This window comes from Mercenaria mercenaria, chromosome 6 (assembly GCF_021730395.1).
Source record: "Mercenaria mercenaria strain notata chromosome 6, MADL_Memer_1, whole genome shotgun sequence".
NCBI lineage: Eukaryota > Metazoa > Mollusca > Bivalvia > Venerida > Veneridae > Mercenaria > Mercenaria mercenaria.
The window spans coordinates 41,945,460-41,950,906 of NC_069366.1; the positions used below are offsets into that span (position 1 = coordinate 41,945,460).

General features: G+C 35.9%; 1 long non-coding RNA gene across 1 annotated transcript; it reads right to left on the bottom strand.

The window, feature by feature from the left end:
• Window positions 1–1,047: 1,047 nt before the first annotated feature.
• On the bottom strand, window positions 1,048–5,096 carry LOC128557945 (uncharacterized). The gene is made up of 3 exons (XR_008371510.1): window positions 4,791–5,096; window positions 2,396–2,562; window positions 1,048–1,176 (listed from the first exon to the last, which is right to left on the bottom strand). It is a non-coding gene; the product is annotated as an uncharacterized LOC128557945 (long non-coding RNA).
• Window positions 5,097–5,447: the final 351 nt, after the last annotated feature.

Genomic DNA, 5,447 nt, shown 5'->3' on the forward strand with positions numbered 1-5,447 from the left:
CATATGACCTATAATTGTGCCGGTGCGACGTTAACCCGAACAAAATAATTCTGACGACCCATTGAAAAGTCATCTATACGGGAAAAGTATTCAAGTGTTATATTGTACTTGATACTTATGTGCTAACGAATGGAAAACTCATTACCTTACCCGTGACTGTCTCCGAGGCGTGGTGTGCTTGTTAAAACTTGTCTTATGACAGAAAAAATTAATGTGATTAATGTGGTAATTTGTATACTGAGGACAAATTATTTATTAGACTAAGTAAATGGAGAAATAGATATGGATATAACAAAAATGCCTTTCCCCTACCCGTGATACATACTTTAATACTTTTATTATTATTTGAAGGAACTCATAAAAACGTTATCAAGTTATGTCCCTTTATTGCTTTCAAATGTATATTTTCAAAACGCTCCAAACATTTGATTAACACACCAAAAAGAAAGCTCTTAGGAAGTAGATCCCAAAGTTATATACTTTATATGTGAAGTGGGGGGCCTCCAAGGCCGAGTGGTAAAAGTCACTGACTTCAAATCACTTGCCCGTCATCGATATGGGTTCGAGCCTCACTTGGGGCGTTGAATTCTTCATGTGAGGAAGCCATCCAGCTGGCTTACGGAAGGTCCATGGTTCTACCCAGGTGTCCGCTCGTGATGAAATAATGCACGGAGGGGCACCTGGGGTCTTCCTCCACCATCAAAGTTGGAAAGTCGCCATATGACCAATATTTGTGTCGATGCGGCGATAAACCCAACAAAATAAAAATATGATGTGAACTGCTATACGTTTCCGTATTAAAATCGTTTTTGATCAATGGCTATTTGGTAATAGACCTAAAATTGAGAACAACAGAAGAACACCGTTTACGCGATAATATTTTTTGAGGTAGACAATCCCCACAAAAAAGAATTCTAACAGATGTTTATTTTTAAAAGAAACATAATTTGCCATTTATAGAATTAACACATTATCATTTATTAATCTTGGCGAACGATGTCTGTATAATTATGATTTCACACTCACTGTCTAGGTGAGAACCTGAACAAGGTCACATACCAATAAAAAAATTTGTTCTTTGCTCTATATAAAGTTTACAACAAATACAGTCTTTTTAAACACATTTATAAATTTTCACGCCATGGCAGCCATACCTCCTCTGAAACCTCTGTCTCTCTACAATAGAAAAATATAAAAAAAAGTGGGTGTCGAATAGTATGCAGTGAAATGCCGGCTGACTGAATCTATCCTGGTTGTGTTTACACAGTATTCCTCCGCAAAATTCCCAGAAAACCTACTTTCACTTTTGCACTTCCTGTTCAAGTAAATACCAAAAACAACACTAAAGTAAACATTTCTGTTAAAGGAAATATGTCCAAATCAACAATAAATTCAAAAATTATATATATATTGCAATGAAATTTGCTTCTATGCCCCCAAAAAGATTTACTATTTTTTATGTAGGCACTTCTTTCGACTACACCACGGATGCTTACAACCGAATTACTGCAATATAACCTATAAGACAATATCAACCCTTTTTTCTATATATCTAACTGCTTTTTCCTTTTAGTACTATTCAACCTTGAATCAAAAATGTCAATCTGAAACGCGTAATTCAAGCGGTAAAATTTTAAGAGGCGAAACTGTAAGGTTATGTAAAAGGCCAAGCTCTCGGAAAAAAATCTCATTTTTAAGTAAAATTTAGGACCTATATTTTTTTTTAATTTTTCATCATTTAAAAGTACTTTTTATGCAAATTACAGTTTCAGTGAATAGAAAATAAACTGTTTGGGTGAAAAAATGTCTTTAAAGAATGACAGTGTGAAATTCAGATACTATTTAAATAAAAAAAATGTCAGATTTTGTGAAAAAAAGCACTTTTTTTTCATGAAATTTCTGTTTTTGATCATATTTTCTAGGTTTTGAATGAAGAAAAGGCTAATTAACAACTTTTGTTCTTTGAATTGGTGTCCCACAGGGGGATATACTTGATTAAGAAAATTGCTTAGCTTGCCCTTTGGGTATACCAATCAAATCTAATTGGCTTATCACAAGCAGAGAAAATGTGACAAATTCCAACCAGTCTTTATTTAGCAGTTTGAACTTTTGCATGGCCTGACAGTTATTGCTCAAATGATTTGGCTTATAAAAAGTAGAGAAAAAACTTATCAGGCATTCTACTTTTGGTGAAAGTCATAGTTCAAATCTAGTGTAACATGCCAAATCTCACGGCTCGGCAGAGGGTCTCAAAGAAACACGGCTTTCAGAAAGGTTCAAGTCATGTAAGAGGTAAGAAGTTAAACTACACACCAAAAAATGTAAACCAAAAATATGTAAGGCTTAACAATTCTGTTTTTGATGCTAGAATAAAGGAACAGAATAATGTAATTACCTTTCAAGATGTTGATGGGACAGATACTCCTGTTTCACCACTTCGGCCTAAACCAAGGACCCGAACTTTGACACAGAGTTATGCCACTCCAGAATTTAGTACTGTACACCCTGACCTCTTGACTAACAGACTGTACAGGCCCTTTGAGGTCAATAAAATGTTCAACTCTGAAATAAAGAAACACTGTTTAGGCAATAATTCATGTGTTCGTGATTTAGAAATTGACCCTACGGCATCTCGTAAATGGGGCTTGTGCTGGTACGATCTATCAGCAATACCGGTGCTTCTAGGATGTTAGCAAATACAAATATTACACCCCCTGCCATGACCGGTATGGTTCATCAAGCTAACAAAGTCGGTCAGGCCATGGTAGACTTAAATAAACAAGATGTGACTGAAATTAGGCAAAACATTGAAACTGAAAACAAACTCTGTGGGCATAAAAATAAAAAATATGTAAATGTTGAAGGTGATTCGTGTTACAACAACCCCCTGTTTAATTCTGATAACACACCATTTCAAGCCGGCACTATTGTCACCACCACTATGTGCGAAAACAATACCCGTGACAAAAAGGTCATAGGTGTTTCGGTTCAGAGCAAATTATGCAAAATTGCGTCCGAGCTTAGAAACAAGGGAAAAACAGTTGTATGTCCTAATCACAGGAGCCACTGTACGGCCACTATTTCTGAATCCGAGCCTATTGGCAATGAGTACAGATGGAACAGCTTGGTTACAGCTGACATTGGTGCAAATCTAAGTATTCACTCTTACACTAGTGATGGTGATTCTAAAGGACATAGTGGTGTTGACAATGGCCAGACTCTCAAAGCTGAACATCTTAAAGACATCAGACATTTAAGCAATTCAATGAGGCGGCAAATAAACAAAGCACCTTTCAGTAAAAACATGTTTCCCGTTACAAATAAGACTAATTTACGCAACAGGTTCTCACTTTCTGTAAAGGCCCGGTGTGTTTCAGAACTAAAGAAGGCACATACTATTTACAACAGTAACATAGACACTATCACAACAAAAATGCACCATATTATGCTTGCCATTATCATGTGTTTTAAGGGTTACTGTGGTGACAGCTGTGTTAAGCACAGTCTGGTCTGTCCTGGCAACTACAACAGAGCAAAAAATTATCTGCCTTCAAATATCAAACTGAAAATGACAAAATCAGATGAATCTCTCCTGTATGCATGCATGCAAGTCTTGCTAGGCCCAGCAGCAATTACACTGACAAAACACATGTCCTCAACTCAGAAATGTGAGGCAGTTAACAGGTCATATGTTTCTTGCTTGCCGAAATCTGTAACTTTCAGTCGGAACTGTTTTGGCCGCATACACTCTCAGATTCACAAACTAAATCATGGCTATGCTGGTTCTGCCTTAATGAAATCACGGTATCTGGGTGCTGGCTTAACTAAAGGCACATCAGTTCTTAAGTATTTCATGAAGGCAGAACAAAACAGTCTGAAACTGAAGTCAGCACAAAGAAAACTGAAGGCAATCACTGCTCGTTACACCGGACGACTACGTCGGTATAAACTTCACGCCGAAGTCCACTATTCTAAAGGCCTCACCGACACTAAACCAGACTTTACGAAAATACCACAGCTCTCTGATCACATGTATTCCAAGTAAAATGTGCTATATATAATGTGCTCAACAGTACAATCCATAATAAAAGCTGTATAAAAATATTCATGTCCAATTTGGCTGTAAAGTTCTATAAAAATCTGTACATATTGTAAATATTAGAATATAGAATCATTGTGTTATTTCAAATAGTGCTTTTTTGTCTTTATTGTAAACTGTATATGGAAATGTACCAAAATAAACAGTCCGGATACTCTCTATTCTGCCAGCTGTGGCCAAAGCAATGACTAACACAGGCCTGCCTCTGATTGTTTACAATTTGGGGTTCGAGGCTCAAGTGATCCGCATTACAGCATAAGGAAAATTTACACAAATGTGGTACATGTTTATCTTCTGGAAGCTGGTACATATTTTTTGACAACATATAGGCTATTCTGTGCACATAATAATACTTTGAACTCTCATCAAAAGGAAATTTTGCTCTAATTTTGCCGTATTTTGGCCATTTTTGACCACACATAACACCGGTCCATTTTAAACACCCCATTTCCCCATATAATACAAGTTTTAATTCAAGCCTGGCTTTTAATGTGGTTAAATAATCATTTTCTGCCATATTTTTAAGAAATTCTCTTTGCAGACGAAAAAAAAATGAACTCTTACCCCTGACCCGGAAATGCTTACAGGTCACATACCAATAAAAAAATTTGTTCTTTGCTCTATATAAAGTTTACAACAAATACAGTCTTTTTAAACACATTTATAAATTTTCACACCATGGCAGCCATACCTCCTCTGAAACCTCTGTCTCTCTACAATAGAAAAATATAAAAAAAAGTGGGTGTCGAATAGTATGCAGTGAAATGCCGGCTGACTGAATCTATCCTGGTTGTGTTTACACAGTATTCCTCCGCAAAATTCCCAGAAAACCTACTTTCACTTTTGCACTTCCTGTTCAAGTAAATACCCAAAACAACACTAAAGTAAACATTTCTGCTAAAGGAAATATGTCCAAATCAACAATAAATTCAAAAATTATATATATATTGCAATGAAATTTGCTTCTATGCCCCCAAAAAGATTTACTATTTTTTATATAGGCACTTCTTTCGACTACACCACGGATGCTTACAACCGAATTACTGCAATATAACCACAAGCTCAATATAGGGTATACAAGTCAGCTCTGTTTACTTCTAGGGGGAATCCTATTTCCTATATATAGAACTTTAAAGTGTTTATTACGTCATTATAAAAATAGATTCCTAACGAGTGTTTCTATCTATAACATTGTGAGGTCATTCTAAAACAGAACAATCTAAAAATAAAGTTCATTATTCTGTGCACATGCTGTGACGTCATTCTCGCGCATGCACAGTCGTTTCTCCAAACCGATATCTTTATTATTTAAGTTTTTTTTTCATTACAATGCTGATCATGTACATGT